The 17,392-nt window shown below is 41.3% G+C and overlaps 1 long non-coding RNA gene across 4 annotated transcripts in view; it reads right to left on the bottom strand.

Annotated features, from left to right (window-relative positions):
• The window catches only part of LOC105471376 (uncharacterized), a 162,526-nt gene that overhangs the window by 91,932 nt on the left and 53,202 nt on the right, over positions 1-17,392 (bottom strand). For all 4 annotated transcript variants that reach the window (XR_981108.3, XR_011621585.1, XR_981110.2 and 1 more), the window contains one exon: positions 16,166-16,296. This is a non-coding gene — a long non-coding RNA (uncharacterized lncRNA). The remainder of the gene's footprint in view (positions 1-16,165; positions 16,297-17,392) is intronic.

Raw genomic sequence — 17,392 nt, 5'->3', positions numbered from 1 at the left:
AAAGCAAAATGCAGAGAGTAGGGATGATTTTAAAGAAGAAAAAGAAAAGGAGACTTAAACTACCAGACACTGAGACACAATAAAGAAATAAAGACATATTTTAAAAGTATGATGGTAGCTCATACCCGTAATCCCAGCATTTTGGGAGGCCAAGGCGGGTGGATCACTTGAGGTCAGGAGTTCGAGACTAGCCTGGTCAACATGGTGAAACCCCATCTCTACTGAAAATACAAAAACTCAGGTGGATGTGGTGCGCACTCCTGTAATCCCAGCTACTCAGGAGGCTGAGGCATGAGAATCGCTTGAACCTGGGAGGCGGAGGTTGCAGTGAGCTGAGATTGTGCCACTGCATTCCAGCCTGGGTGACAAGGTGAGACTCCGTCTCAGGGGAAAAAAAAAAAAAAAAAAAAAAAAAAGGGGGGCATGAAAGTGGGGCAAGAAAAAAGAAATATACCAGTGGAACTAAATAACCGCCACCACCCCACCCCCACCACCCCTACACACAAAAAGACGTAGATCTACATAGACAGAAAGTTGGTAGGACAGAATGGCACTGCACATTGTTGGAGAAGGGAGGCACAGGCTATTACATGGTGCTAAAACAACAGGTCATCCATGAGAAAAACAAAATTAGCAACTATACCTCATGCTGTACACAAAACTATTTTAGATGGACAGCAGGTGAAATTGTGAAAAGCAAAACTTTAAAACTTTTAACAGAGGATATTTTCTATGACCTCAGCCTAAGGGAGAATTTCTAAAATAATACACCCAGAAACAATGCCCAAAGGAAGGATTACATTACAAGGAAACTCCTATTCAACAAATGGCATTATTTTAAAAGTTAACAATCAAGCCCTAAACCAGGAGAAAATATTTTCACTCATATAGACCACAAAGAATTGATATGAAGAATATATAAAGATTGCCTACAAATCAGTAAGAAAAAGAAATCAACAGAAAAATCACATGATTAGAAAATGCACTTCACAGAAGAAACCCAAATAGCTAAATAAACACATAAATTCTCAATCTCCCTAGTTATCAACCAAATTCTAATAAAACGACAATGAGATACTACTCACTAGTTATCAACCAAATTCTAATACAACTATAACGACATACTATTTCACACCCATCAAATTTGGTAGAATTAGGACCTGAGAATGCCAAGTGATTATGAAGGCATGGGGTGAGATACAACCACTCCAGAGAGTAATTTCATTCTAGTTATTAAATTTGAAATTGTGCATACCCTAAGACCTGGTAATTTTCTGGTTGTATACCCCAGATGAACTCTGGTATGTGCACTAAGGAGAAATATAAATGAATTCATATAGCCACATTTTTTAATAGTGAAAAACTGCAAAAACTTAAGTCTCTCAATAGGAAAATACATTTTAAAATTGTGACATATTTTAAAAACTGAATACCATAAAACAATCAAATGAACTAGAACTACAAATATTAATATAAGTAAATTCCAAAAACATACAGCAAAAAGGGCAGGCTCAGACAATGTATACAATATAGACTGTAGTGAATACTGAGACGGCTGCTGGTCTCTCTTTAGGACTAAAGAGCTTATCCCCCAGTTTCTAGGAGTGTTGCAAGTTAACAGCCCTCAGTTGAAAGAGGCACCTCACCAAGGTCTCATCCCTTCTTCAGGGATAGTTTTCTTCCCATAACTGGTGAATGTGAAGCTACCAAGGCCTGGCCCCTCACCCCAGCTTGGTACCATCCTCAAGGGCTACCCCACCTTCAGCATTCCCTTTGGGATCAGCTGAGGCCTATGTTGTGATAGCATCGCAGCCCAATTCCTCCCTCGGCCCAGTTGTGCTTCCTCCTATTTCACAAGTGTTAATCCTAAAATCTCCTTAACAACTTCCTACATGTTAATCTTCTTTTCTTTTCGTTTTTTTTTTTTTTGGGGGGGGGGGTACAGAGTTTTGCTTTGTCACCCAGGCTGGAGTGCAGTGGCTCGATCTCAGCTCACTGCATCTTCCACCTCTCAGGTTCAAGCGACTCTCCTGCCTCAGCCTCCTGAGTAGCTGGGATTACAGGCACACACCACCACCTCCGGCTAATTTTTTGTATCTCAGTAGAGATGGGGTTTCACCATGTTGGCCAGGCTGTTCTGAAAACTCCTGACCTCAAGTGATCCGCCCGCCTGGGCCTCCCAAAGTGCTGGAATCACAGGCATGAGGCACTTATGGCGCCTGGCCTTAATCTTCTCAGAGTTCCATTTCCCTTGGAACCTGACTTGCAACAGACACAATGTATATCCTGTTTTAAAACATGTACCATAATACAATTTATGTTGTGAAACAGTATTATTTATGTTTGGGAATGCATGTGTATTTTGTAAAATTGTAAAAGCATGCACCAGAATGATGAACACCAAATTCAAGAGAGAAGTTACTTCTGGAAGGTAGAAAGGACAGGCTTGTGGAAGCACATACACAATGTTTTAATAACTACATTACATTTTCATTCTTATACTGGACACTGTATACATACATATCGGTTAGAGTATTCCTTATGCTCCCTTTGTATATCCGAAATAATTCCATGACTTTTTAAAGTAACCTAAAAGGAACAGCTTGCCCTTGTATCAACCATTCTTCGCTTTTTTTCTGCTGCAATAAACAAATGGATGACATTCATGTGGCCAACAGAGAATAATGGGTGTTCCCGCATTTTGAAACAAGAACAAATTTCCTGTTGGAAATTAAAAAAAAAAAAAAAAACAGGGCTACAGAGTTCTTTTTGCTTGCTTTTTTTTTTTTTTTTTTAATGTGGCAATCTTGAGAAGTATTTACAAGTTTGTAATTCTATACCGTGTACTAGCAATGATCACTTTAAACAGGCTGCTACAGAGATAATATAAAATTATGCATAATTTCTACAGTAATTCCACTTCCCTTTCTTCTGCTCAAGAAATTAGTGGATTTCAAGTGACTGAGAGTGAAATTATAGTGATAACTTTGACTTTGTCAAGTTTCACACATCGTGGTGCCATGATTTGAGCCAGGGCAGTCTGACTCTGAATTTGAACAGTGTTTAATTGCCAGGAACAAACCACAGGGAAAACTTCTAAACAGAAGGATACAGAGCAAAAGGAAATGCCTAGGATTGTTCTTTCTAAATTCTCAACATTTCCCAATACAAAAAGTATTATGGTATAATTACAGTTCTGTAAAACAATGTGCTTTATATATAATACAAATACTACTAAAATAGATTACCTGAAAATTGTAAATTGAAGGACACATTCACAAAACTGAGATACAACTGGATTTTTCCCTAAATTTGTTAGATAATTCCACAATTGTCAATTCCACTCTGTTTGTTGAGATCTGGTCTTGGTTTCAAATTTTAAAATTTCACTGTATAATAAAATGAGTTCCATGTCCCTAGGGTTGGGCCACGGAAACAATGTTTTTCTCTGTTCCCACCCAATGTGAGCTATGTATGACAGCAACACATCACGAATAAAAGGATCTAGAAGCTCAAAATAAGAGGGAAAAAAAGTATGTGGGAGGGGAGCAGGATGAAAAGATTAAAATATTTTCTAACTCACTAATTTGAAGCAAACAGGTTTTGTACATATCCAAGGCACTGAGCACAAACAATTCAACTCCAACCAACGTTACTTATTCAGGACTACTACTAAGAAACTAAATTTTAAGTTCTATATTTGTTTAATATAAAAAATTTATAATACGGTTACAAAAGAGAAGGAAAACATAACAAATATATCAACATGGTCAGACATTGACTAATAAAGGATTGTTGACTGGGAATGAAATATGTAACACTCTCTGTTAACAAAGCTTTTCATACCTTAAAGGAATTTTATACGTAATCCCTCCCTGTTAACCCATTATATGTTTCGAGTTCCTCTTTCTCCTGACACTGTCAAAAAACCTTTTTCTTTAACGTTTTCCCAGTAATCCGTTTATTCCTAAATTTTCAGCGACATTTTAGAAAGAAATCCAAACCTCAGCTCAGGTTAACATCTATACAGGCACTCCCTCTTGTGGTACAAAGGGAAACTGCCTGTTTACTCTAGCACTCAAGCCCAAGAAATTCTTCGAATTGAAAGCACTGAAGCAGGTTCTTTATTGTCTTCATTTTATAGACCACGAAACAGCACAACTGAGGTCCAGCAACTTACTTCCTCGAGGCATCACAACCAGAGGACTGAGATTCAGCTCAGATGTCTGATATCCCTATCCCAAGGCCATGCACTTTGCACCACACCTCATGACCTACAGCATCTATATACCGTGTTCTTTTTGTTACCAAATTTCCAAGAATACATGTAAAGCAAGTAGCAACCACATATTACTGAAAGATGCATTTAATGCAATAAGAAGAATCTAATTTTAAACTTCTACTGTTTTGATGTAGTTTCAAAGCAGCTGCTTAGCTAGTATTTTCAGTTTAATATATTCGTGATCATTAACAAAACAGCAAAGTGAATAATGGGCATAAATTGTCCTAAGGAGAATCATGTTCCACATTTATTTTTCAATATTATCAAAACATATGTAATTTTTTTTTTCTTTTTTTCTGAGACAGAATCTTGCTCCGTTGCCCAGGCTGGAGTGCAGTGGCGCGATCTTGGCTCACTACAACTTCTGCCTCCCAGGTTCAGGCTATTCTCCTGCCTCAGCCTCCCGAGTAGCTGGGATTATGGGCGCACACCAAACCCACTTAATTTTTGTGTTTTTAGTAGAGACACGGTTTCACCACATTGGCCAGGCTAGTCTGGAACTCCTGACCTCAGGTGATCTGCCCACCTTGACCTCTCAAAGTCCTGGGATTACAGGCGTGAGCCACTGCGCTCGGCCGTAAACAGAATTTTGTGTGTTATGGACCCACTTGTAACCAAAAGCGCTTCTCTGAAGGACAAGACAAGTAATTAGAATTTCCAAAACAATAAACTGTCATCCTTATTTACATGTTAATGTCAATGGATCTGAATAAAAGAATTTATGTGGCTGGGCGCGGCGGCTCATGCCTGTAATCCCAGCACTTTGGAAGGCCAACGCGGGTGGATCACCTGAGGTCAGGAGTTTGAGACCAGCCTGGTCAACATGTGAAACCCCATCTCTACTAAAAATACCAAAATTAACCGAGTGTGGTGGCACATGACTGTAATCCCAGCTACTCAGAAGGCTGAGGCAGGAGAATCGCTTGAACCCAGGAGGTGGAGTTTGCAGTGAGCCGAGATCGTGCCACTGCACTCCAGCCTGGGCGACAGGGCAAGACTCCGTCTCAGGAAAAAAAAAAAACAAGAATTTATGCTTTGTGTTAATGGCATGTCATAAAATTTCAAAACCTGCTGATTCCCAAACACCTATTTTATTTATCTTCATCATGAATTTATATGATGAAAAGTACCTCTTTTACAGGTTTTAACAGTTAAATGAGCTAATACAAGTCAAGGACTGGTTAGTCTTTTATAAAGTTGATCCTTTTTATCTTCCTTGTACCACAGAAATATAAGGATGTACTCCCATAAATGGTAAAAATACAGAGGAAAGAAGGGAAGAGAGCAAGTAGGAAAAATAATTATCAAAAGGAACTACTAAATTCTTCAATGTGACACATTTTCACCTGCAAGAATTCTTCCACTCTGGAAATGCCCCGGTGTCCCATGGGGATTCCACCTGTACAAGTGAGACAGACTACAGCTCATGATGCTGCCCACCCACAGTTGGCCAAGACCTCGCTAGCTGCCCCTTTCTGCCTGATGCAGCATGTGTGTCCCCCCCAGAGCTGGGCCATGGAGCAAAGAGGATCAGCTTTAAAGTCCAATCAAACGTAGGCTGCATTCCCCTGATCAAACCTCCAAAGTGAATTCCTGGTCTCCTAAATCAATAAGCAAAACAAACAGATACAACCTCTGAGTATTTTGTATTCCTCAGCTCAGTGAATTCCCCACCACTTGCTGAGGTCAAGGCAAAAGCTGAACTAATCCTTGACTCCTTTTTCTCCTATATTCTCCCTATCCTGCCAGTCAAAAGGGCATATAACTCCCAGTCACTGAATCTCTTGACTCGATCCCTCTCTTCTTTAATCCCAATGCCACAACTTTAGATCAAGTCCTTACCAACATCTTGCAACCTGGATAACAGCCAAGTCCTATTCATCCCTCTGAACCTGGCTCTTCCATGCCCTCCTGCAAGGCCTTCCCCAGCCCCTCTCTGTGGATGTTCCTCCTCCCTTTTGAAGCAGGTTGGACACCAGCCCCACCCCGCCTCCCCACTATGCTTCTTTTATCCTTGCAGGTGGGTGTGTCTTTATCTTCAGGGTGCCTGAAACATATGAGTGTTCCACAAATTTTTGTTGAATAAGGGATTTGCTTTTGAGGGAAGGAAAAAGAGAAAAAGTACAAGTTGGTTAACTAGTTGGTACTTTATTTGGAAAAATGGCTTAATGAATTTCAGTTTAAGAATTATTTTTTCCAAAATAAATTTTTTCTGTTTGCATAAACTTGGGCAGAATCATGGGCAGGATGTCCTAGGGTCATTGCATGTTCATTAAAATTAGGTAAATGTCTAACTAAAAAACGCCCACTTTGACCCAAGTAAGTAAAATTCAATCTCCTATATATGGAGGGATTTGGGGCAAAGGTGTGAGGTCGCTAACCCCAGAGATAACTGATTCCTGGTCTGGTGCAGAAAATGGCTAGACCCAGCTGGGAAGTGCTCTAAGAGGGTGTCTCTCTGCTTCACTTCCCCAACCACTGCAAGGATCTTATGCTCCGATTACCCCCTATCTCTACATATACGGCAGTTGGGGTCAGGTGGGTGGACACCCAGGCCTAGAAGCAAAGGTATTAAGCCACCATCAATTTCCTTCCTGAAGAACTAAAAGGTGAAGGATAGGGCCAGGCATGGTGGCTCACACCTACAATTCCAGCACTTTGGGAGGCCGAGGAGGGCAGCTCATTTGAGGTCAGGAGTTCGAGACAAGCCTGGCTGACATGGTGAAACCCCATCTCTACTAAAAATCAAAAAAAAAAAAAAAAAAATTGCCGGGCACGGTGGTGCATGCCTATAGTCCCAGCTACTTGGGAGGCTAAGGCAGGGGAATCACTTGAACCTGGGAGGCGGAGGTTGCAGTGGGCTGAGATCACGCCACTGTACTCCATCCAGCCTGGGCAACAGAGCGAGACTCTGTCTCAAAAAATAAAACAGGCGAGCACAGTGGCTCACGCCTGTAATCCCAGCACTTTGGGAGGCCGAGGTGGGGAAATCATCTGAGGTTAGGAGTTCGAGATCAGCCTGACCAACACGGAGAAACCCTGTCTCTACTAAAAACACAAAATTAGCCGGGTGTGGTGGCACATGCCTGTAATCCCAGCTACTCGCGAGGCTGAGGCAGGAGAATCGCTTGAACGTGGGAGGCAGAGGTTGCGGTGAGCTGAGCTTGCGCCATTGTACTTTACCTGGGCAACAAGAGTGAAACTTGTCTCAAAAAAAATAAAAATTAATTAATTAATTTAAAAAGTGAAGGATAACCCACCACCATAAATTTTAACTACTTTACACAAATAGAATATTAATCCAAAAAACATGTTTTCCAGTGGGGAGGGGGGTGTTAATAACTATTTAACATAAAACCAATCATTTGACAAATCATATGCAAGGGAAATACAGCTATTCCTGGTCACTAAATTCTGGGAAAACCAACTCTTTTACAATTTAATTTAAATTATTTTACAATTTAACTAATTAACAAATAACTAATTTACAATCAGAATCCAAAAAGCATTTGGCATAGAATATAAATTCAGTGAACCTCACCAAAGTATTCCAAAGCAATATGTTACAATGAAATCAGTACTATAGTTCAAGTCCTTGAATGGTCATCATTTTTTGTTTTTTGCGTTTTTTTGTTTTTTGTTTTTTTTTTGAGATGGAGTCTCACTCTGTTACCCAGGCTGGAGTGCAGTGGTGTGATCTCAGCTCACTGCAAGCTCAGCCTTCTGGGCTCACGCCATTCTCCTGCCTCTACAGGCGCCTGCCACTACGCCCGCCACCACGCTCGTCTAATTTTTTGTACTTTTAGTAGGGACAGGGTTTCACTGTGTTAGCCAAGATGGTCTCGATCTCCTGACCTTGTGATCTGCCCGCCATGGCCTCCCAAAGTGCTGGGATTACAGGAATGAGCCACCGCGCCCAGCCTGAATGGTCATCTTAAAGCGAATTTGAAATTCTGAATGGCCACCCACATTTAGTGGCTTTCTTGAGGTATAATTTCCATGTCATGAAAATTATCCATTTTAAGCATACAATTCCACACATTTTCATACAATTTATACACAACTATCACCAGGAACATTTCCATCACCCAAACTGTTCTGCTGTTCCTGTTTAAAACCAATCTCCATGCTGCCACCCCACACCCAGGCAAAGCACTGATCTGATCTAAGGTTTGCCTGTTGTAAAAGTTTCATATCATGGTATCATACAATACAGAGCCCTTTCACTTGGTATAATGTTTCTGAGCTTCAACCATATTGTAGTATGTACCTGTGCCATGAATCAGAATTTTATTCCTTTTCATGGCTGATATGGACATACCAAATTTTGTTTATCTATTCACCAGTTGATGGATTTGGATTGTTTCTACTGTGAATAGTATGAACATCTGTTTGCTTTTTGAATGGGCATAGTTTTTACAACTTTACTGAGTTACTGTTGATATACAATAAATTGCACATATTTAAATATACAATTTGATGAGTTTTGACATACGTATACACCCATGAAATCATCATGCATAATCAAATAATGAATATATACATCACCCCCAAATGTTTCATTGTGCTCTTTCCTTTGGAATCCCTTTCTCCCTCCTCTCCCAAGCCATCCTCTGATCTGCAGGCACTGATCTACTGTCACTACAGATTAGCTTGCATTTTCTAGAATTTCACCTAAATGGAATCAGTATGCTATTTTGTAGGGAAAGGTGTCTGGCTTCTTTCACATAGCATACTATTATTTTGCAATGCATACATGTCACTGTACCTATCAACAGTCCATTCCTTTTCATTACTGAGTATTATTCCACTCTACAGATATACCACAATTTGCTTATCCATTCATCTGCTGACAGACACATACATTAGTTTCAATTTTCAATCACAGTTAAAGCTGCTGTTCTAACCACATCAGACCAGTTTGGTTCCTCTCTTCTGTAACAAAGTTGTGAGTTGTTTTTCAGTTGCCATGGGCCCCCAGGTTGAACATCATGTAACCTAAGCATGTCCAGATGAACCAAGCATGCAACTAGGGACAACCTAAATGTTCCAACCAAGGAGAGGGGATTGAAATAAGAAGTGGAGGCCAGGTGTGGTGGCTCATGCCTGTAATCCCAGAACTTTGGGAGGCTGAGGCGGGCAGATCACCTGAGGTCATGAGTTTGAGACCAGCCTGGCCGACATGGCACAACCCCATCTTTCCTAAAAACACAGATACTGGGCATGGTGGCAGGCACCTGTAATCCCAGCTACTTGGGAGGAGGCAGAGGTTGCAGTGAGCTGAGATCACGCCACTGCACTCCAGTCTGGGCGACAACAGTGAGACTCCATCTCAAAAAAAAAAAAAAAAAAAGTGGTTATGGCATGACAGGATCCAGAATCCAATCAGATCGAGCTCTGGCACAGCCTCATGGCAGAAGTCAGTCAGAAAACACCCCCAGCACCACTTCATTAGAAGATCCAATTGTATCACATCCTATCACCCTATGGCTATAAAACTCTACCCAACTACCAGCTCCAAGAGGCAGATTTGGGTGCTTCTTCCTGGCTCCTTGCCAGCCCAGTCATGATAAAGCTTCTTTTTCCTCAAAAGCCAGCGCCATGGTATTGGCCTCTATGTGCCTTGGGCAGCAGGCCCATTGCTTGCTTGCTGGGTGACACTGTGAACATTGTATACCAACTTGGCCTGGACACATGCTGACATTTTTCCTGACAGCATACTAGCATACTTGGAAACAGAATTGCTGAGTTACACATTAAGTGTATGCTGAACTTTTTAAGAAACTGCCAGACTGTTTTCCATCATGGCCATACTGTTTTATATCCCCACCAGCAATATGAGAGGATTCTGGTTTCCGCATATCCTTGTCAACACTTGGATTGTCAATCTTCTTAATTTTAGCCATTCTGGTGGTTGTTATTATGGCTTTAATTTGCATTTCCCTAACGAGTGAGTGGCTGCTTAGTTTAGTGGTCAGCCAGTGGATTTGGGCAGAGATTGAGCCCAGCCACCTTGCACCGGTAAGGCTTCCACCGTCTGCGGATCCAACAGTCTGTGCATGGAAGGCAGCGTTCAAGGTTGTATCCAGATCTCAAGTCTCTTCTGGCTTTCACTTTTTGCTGGGCTCTACTGAGTATCCCCTGGGCATGCAAAGTTTAGCTGTCTGCTACAGATGGCTGGAGAGCCACGTTAGCCCTGTATAGGTCTCTCATTTCTAGGATCTCCTTGTTAAATTTCTGGATGGGTGGCCTCAAACTAGCAAACTTCAAACTCAAAGTAGCAAAGCTGTGGGTTTTTCATTATTAACTGATTATGCCACTTTCAGCCAGCAACGCTGTGATTTCTCTTTTTTTTTTTTTTTTTTGAGACGGAGTCTCGCTCTGTCGCCCAGGCTGGAGTGTAGTGGCAAGATCTCGGCTCACTGCAAGCTCTGCCTCCCGGGTTCACGCCATCCTCCTGCCTCAGGCTCCTGAGTAGCTGGGACTACAGGTGCCCGCCACCATGCCCGGCTAATTTTTTATATTTTTAGTAGAGACGGGGTTTCACTGTGTTAGCCAGGATGGTCTTGATCTCCTGACCTTGTGATCCACCCACCTCAGCCTCCCAAAGTGCTGGGATTACAGGCATGAGCCACTGTGCCCAGCTGAACGCTGTGATTTCTTAACCGCAATCTTTACCCACACTTCAAATTGAGTCTCTCATGTCTGATAAAACAGCAGCTCGACAATACTGAGATAGTGGGCAAGGAGACAGAAGAAGCCCCCCATGCGAGAAGGCCACAACCCCTATTCTTCATATCCAAAGATTCAGTGTATCAATAACGCTTCTCAATTTATCATCTGCCTTTTTGGTAGGTTTCCAGGGCCCAGAAACGACCATTTTGGACAATCTCGCCCAGTTTTACGCTTGTTTTATTCAGAAAGAGAATCACCTCTTCACATCACCATTAAGGGAAGTGATCTTGGCTACTCATTTTTAATTTCTCAATTTTTCACAGCATAAAGTATGATGATAATACAAAAATGAAGCATGACTATAATTCAACTCCAAGTATCAAATATAGAAATGCTTTCAAAGTCTGATAGAAAATTTATCATCAGAACGTGAATATTTTCTATTAAGAGAGTGGCTCTTCCACATAGTAACAGCAAGATAACATTACATTAAAGCACCAAAATAGCCAGTTGAGTAACTTTGAGACTCCTAGAAGATGAACTGATTGATTGCTTGGACCTCAGCTGTGGCTTGACCGCAGAACTCTGAGATCACCCAAACACGATCGATTCTGTGGTGTATTAACAAAGTCTGAAGTAGGCAAAAAGCAAATTCTTGCAGTTCTATTAGTAAGATTATGTATTACAAATATTCTCAGCCCAGATTTTGTTACGTTATACTTTCTCCAGTTATTTCACATGCTATCACAAAATCCTCAAGTATAATTTAGTTTTAACATCATTACTTCCTATTTATATAATACAATGCTTTATAGTTGACTAAGCCCCTTCACCTACCAGTTCATCTGATCCTCATAAAAACCTCCTATGGCAGGTAGAGCAAATATTATCCTCATTTTATACCTGCTGGAACTGAACACAGAGGGATTAAGTGTTCCACAGAGCTAGGAAATCAGATCTAAAATCCAGGTATTCTGGCAGTATTTCATTTTGTGTGACCTTGGGTATTGTCTCTGCCTCAACGTCTTCAAATGTTTCAATAACTTCCTCAAAAGTAAGGAAAAGGAATTACACACCAAACATCAGCTTTTTCAACATTTTCAGTTGAGGAGAACTAGTCTTAACATTTGTTACCTTAAAATTTTTAATTCCCGGAATGTGAATGTAGACACTGAGCAAGCAGCAGCCAAATTTCATAACAATTGCAAAAGCCACCTTTAACATACTCAGTGCTAACCTCTACATTCTCTCTCTCTCTCTCTCTCTCTCTCTCTCTCTCTCCCCCCTGACCCCTCCCACCCCTCCGCCTCTTCCACAACACAATTCTATGAAATCATCTTAGGAGGGAAGCACTACACCTCCACACCTAACACAGCAGGCAGTGGTCTCAAATATCATAAATCTGGTAAGCCATGAAATCTCTCTAACACATGCATTGGGAGAAACATGTAATTTCTCTCATCTTAAAAAACCAAAACCAAAACTTTCCTTGACTCTTCTGGACTTCACAAGTTACTCAAAAGAGAGTCTGTCTGTAACTTACTCTTCAATCCAGTTCCTCCAATTCTCCCTGGAATCTGCTCCACCCTGGCTTTTGTCTCTACCATTTCACCGAAACCACTCGCCAAGATCACTAACATCCTCCTCACCGCTAAATCTTCTGATCAATTTTCAGCTGGCATCTTACCTAACCCATCTGCAGCATCTGACAAGGTGGGTTACTACTGCTTCCCTCAGTGTCTAGAGTATCACGACTTACACCTTCCTGTCTGTTCCTCAGTCTGCCCTGCTGACTCTATGGGACCAGGAGAGGCCCCAGACCACTCTTCTCACTCCCTTGGTGGCCTCAATCCTTCTTATGACTTTGAACAACAGTTCAATGCTAATGACTCCAAATTTGCCTTTTAAATCCTGACCGCCCACTGAAGTCCAGACTCTGCCTACATGACCTTTCTGCTTAGATGTCTAAAGAAGAATCTCAAATTTAATGTGTTTAAAACTGAGCTCCTAGTGCTGCCTCCAATCGGTCCCTCCACAATCCACACCCGCCTCATCTCAGCAAAGGCACCTCCACTCAGTTGTTCAAGCTGAAAATTGTGCAGTCTTCCCTGACACCCCTTTTTTTGTCTCTTATCCCATATTTAATTTCACAACAACATATAACTAGAATTCCATCATTTCTCATCACATCCCTCACTTATGGTCTCAGGCACCATCATCTCTCAGCTGGGTCACTGCAGTAGCCTCAGTGGGTCTCTCTGCTTTTACCCTTGCAAACACCCCCACCCCCAGCCCAGAGTATTCAAATCACATTAGCTTCAATAGAAAGATCATGTCGCTTCTCTCCTTAAAACCCACCAATTCTTTTTCATCTCACTGGAAGCCAAAACCCATACAATAACCACCGCTCACACTGCTAGGGGAAAGGGATCCCAATCCAGACCCCAAGGGAGGATTCTTGTATCTCATGCAAGAAAGAATTTGAGGCAAGTCTATAAAGTGAAAGTAAACTCATTCGGAAAGTGAAATAAAAGAGTGGCTACCCTATAGACAGAGCAGCCCTGAGGGTGGCTGGTTGCCCATTTATATGGTTATTTCTTGATTATATGCTAAACAAGGGGTGGATTATTTATGCCTCCCCTTTTTATGGGGTACCAACCTGTCGCTGTCCTGGCATTTGTAAACTGCCATGGTGCTGGTGGGAGTGTAGCAATGAATGAGGATGACCGGAGGTCACTCTTGTCACCCACTGTCGTCGCCATCTTAGTTTTGGTGGGTTTTGGCCGGCTTCTTTACTGCAAGCTTTTTTATTAGCAAGGTCTTTATGACTTGTATCTTGTGCTGACGTCCTATCTCATCCTGTGACTTAGAATGCCTAAGTGTTTGGGAATGCAGCTCAGGAGGTCTCAGCCTTATTTTACCCAGCCCCTACTCAAGATGGGGTTGCTCTGGTTTAAATGCCTCTGACAACATGATGTGACCATCCATATCCTCTCATCTTTTTTTTTTGAGACAGAGTCTTACCCTGTCGCAAGGCTGGAGTGTAGTGACACTATCTCGGCTCACAGCAACCTCTGCCTCCCGGGTTCAAGCGATTCCCCTGCCTCAGCCTCCTGAGTAGCTGGGACTACAGGCACCCACCACCACGCCCGGCTAATTTTTTGTATTTTAGTAGATATGGGGTTTCACCACGTTGGCCAGAATGGTCTCGATCTCCGGACCTCGTGATCCACCCAGACTCAGCCTCCCCAAGTGCTGGGATTACAGCCCCTTCACTCACTCCACTCCATTCACTAGCCTCCTTCTACTTTCAAACAAGCCAGGCATGCTTCTGCCTCAAGGTCTTTGCATTTGCTATCCTCTCTGCCTACTCTTCCCCCAAACACCCACAGGCTCTTTCCATCAACTTCTTCACATCTTCTCACTGAGGCCTTCCCTGAACACCTTCTTTACCAGTGAACTCTTTAGCCCTTACCCTTGCCTGCCTTACATTTCTCCAAAGCACTCATTGCCTTCTTATATACTACATATTGTACTTTTTTATTTGTTCTTAGTCTGTGTCTTCCTGCTAGAATGTTACCTCCATAAAGGCAGAGAGTTTAGTTCATTTTGTTCACTACTGTATCACCAATACCTACAATACTGTCTGACACATGGTAGGTAGTCAATAAATATTTGATGAATCAAAGAACCACATTCTTAAAACAATACAAATGTATATGAATTGATCCATATGGGGCCCAGAAAGTTCAAGAGCTACAGAATGCTAGGTACTGGATGACTAAGAATGTTGATTGTATGTGATGATATAGATCAATTCTATCCAAAAGAAATATAATGCAAGCTACAAGTAATTTTAAATTTTCTAGCAGTCACATAAAATAGTAAATGAAAACAAGTGATATTAATTTTAATAAGTTTTAATTCAATATATCCAAAATATTATCATTTCAATATAAAACCTAATATTTTAACCTTTTTATATATATATTTTTGAAATACAGTAATTTCTGCAGAGCACATTTCTATTAGTACTACTCATATTTCAAACGTCTGATAGCTACATGTGGCATGCGGCCAGTTGCTACCATATTGGACAACACAGATTTGGACCAAAATTAAATAATCCCACTGCAGTGGGGAATATCTTGCAGATTTATTCATTGTTTTTATTTTAAGATTACCAAACAAGGCCCTGGTACAACTTCACGGTTTACTCGTTTTGTCAAAACAGTTTCAAAGGATATAGTACGAGGAATAATAGCTCTTGTTCTGAGAAACCGTTTGTTTTCAAGGTAACTGACTCAACACTTAAAACACTTTAAACTTCATTCAGGTGTTTTGATTAGAAAGAATGAAAGCCATTCTTCCCTAGTCTGTTTGAGAAACAAAGCTAAATCCAGAGAGATTCTGTGATCTTATCTACATTAGTATCAGAAAAATCATTATTTTCAAATAGAAACAACTATTAAAATTATATTTCCACTAAACCAGTATTTTTTCAAATTAACCAAAATGCATCCTGCATTCAAAGATAATTTTTATATACAGTTGCATTTTTAAAATGTATTAACAGTTGTTTTACCAATTTTTTTTATATTTTATAATGTAAAAGTGAAATAAAGCACTAAGGAGAATGCTTTTAATTTTTTTTTTTTTTTTTGAGGCAGAGCCTCTCTGTCACCCAGGCTGGAGTGCAGTGGCACAGTCTCAGCTCACTGCAACCTCTGCCTCCCGGGTTCAAGCGATTCTCCTGCCTCAGCCTCTAGAGTAGCTGGGATTATGGGCACCCGCCACCACGACTGGCTAATTTTTGCATTTTTAGTCAAGATAGGATTTCACCATGTTGGCCAGGCTGGTCTCAAACTCCTGGCCTCAGGTGATCCACCCGCCTCAGCCTCCCAAAGTGATGGGATTACAGGCATGAGCCACTGCGCCTGGCCTAAATTTTTAATATATGTATTTAAATCCTATGTTTCTTGAATGCTAAAGTGTTATGTATGGAGAATGTGTTCATTAACTCTTTTCTATCATCGGGGATTAATTTCTTCCAGAATCCCATTATTTACAAAATATTCACTTATTAAAATCATCATAATAATTTCATTATTCAACAACAAAATTTAAAGAACCCAATTAAAGTTTATAGTATTTTAAAACTTTAAACCTTTTTTAAAAGCAGTAAAACAAACAGAAGAATCTACTTACTCAGCTGTTACAGGGTGTTATCAGTCATCTCTGGTAAATTAGCAGGTCTGAGCTCAGATCAGCAAGGCAGAGAAACTCCAGATGGTAAATTATCCCAACTCTTCTAACTCGTAAAAGCATTAATAAAATGCCTGTGTAAGAAAGAAACCTGAAGTTACAACCAAGACAGAACTTTCTCGAGTGGACTGTCTTGATAGGGAATAAACCTCTGTTTCCTCTTTTCTTTCCTTGAGGGCTTAGAACAAGTTAATTCATGGCCTTGGAGTAGCAGGTGGCCTGATACAGCAATACTTGGTATTACAACTGCCTTTCTGTTTTAAGAAATCTCTGGGGACAAGCCTAAATTGGTGCAATAAAATATCCACCCAGTACTAGAACTTGCTCCCTTTTTTTTTTCTTTTTGAGACGGAGTCTCGCACTGTCGCCCAGGCTGGAGTGCAACAGCATAGTCTCTGCTCACTGCAATCTCCGCCTTCCAGGTTCAAGTGATTCTCCTGCCTCAGTCTCCCAAGTAGCTGGGATTACAGGCTCCCACTACCGCACCAGGCTAATTTTTATCTTTTTAGTAGAGATGGGGTTTTGCCATGTTGGCCAGGCTGGTCTTAGACTCCTGACCTCAAGTGATCCACCCGCCTCGGCCTCCCAAAGTGCTGGGATTACAGGCGTGAGCCACCACACCTGGCCTTTATTATTTTTGAGAGAGGGTCTGGCTCTGTCACACAGGCTGGAGTGCAGTGAGGAGATCTCAGTTCACTGCAGCCTCTGCCTCCCAGGCTCAAGTGATCCTCCCACCTTAGCCCCTTGGGTAGCTGGGACCACAGGTGCACACCACCACACCTGGCTAATTTTTTGTATTTTTGGTAGAGACAGGGGTTTCAACCATGTTGCCCAGGCTGGTCTCAAATTCCTGAGCTCAAGCGATCTGCCAGCCTCAGCCTCCCAAAGTGCTGGGATTACAGATGTGAGCCACCGCACCTGGCCATAATGAGTTTTCTTAACAGATTCTGTCTCCTAATATTGATTCATTGGTATTTTTTTCTAGAAAAAAAATTTAATAAGGTCTCATTATTTTTACTTTTCACAAGGTTGCCACAATCTTTTTCAAAGTTTCGGCTGATTCTTCTCGACTGACATTATTTTTAACAAGAAAATGGAGAATGTGTTCATTAACTCTTTTCTATCATTGGGGATTAATTTCTGCTTATGGAAGTAAGAAACCTGGTTAAG

The sequence above is a fragment of the Macaca nemestrina genome, chromosome 4 (genome assembly GCF_043159975.1).
Source record: "Macaca nemestrina isolate mMacNem1 chromosome 4, mMacNem.hap1, whole genome shotgun sequence".
Lineage (NCBI taxonomy): Eukaryota > Metazoa > Chordata > Mammalia > Primates > Cercopithecidae > Macaca > Macaca nemestrina.
This window is presented reverse-complemented; position numbering and strand designations above follow the sequence as displayed.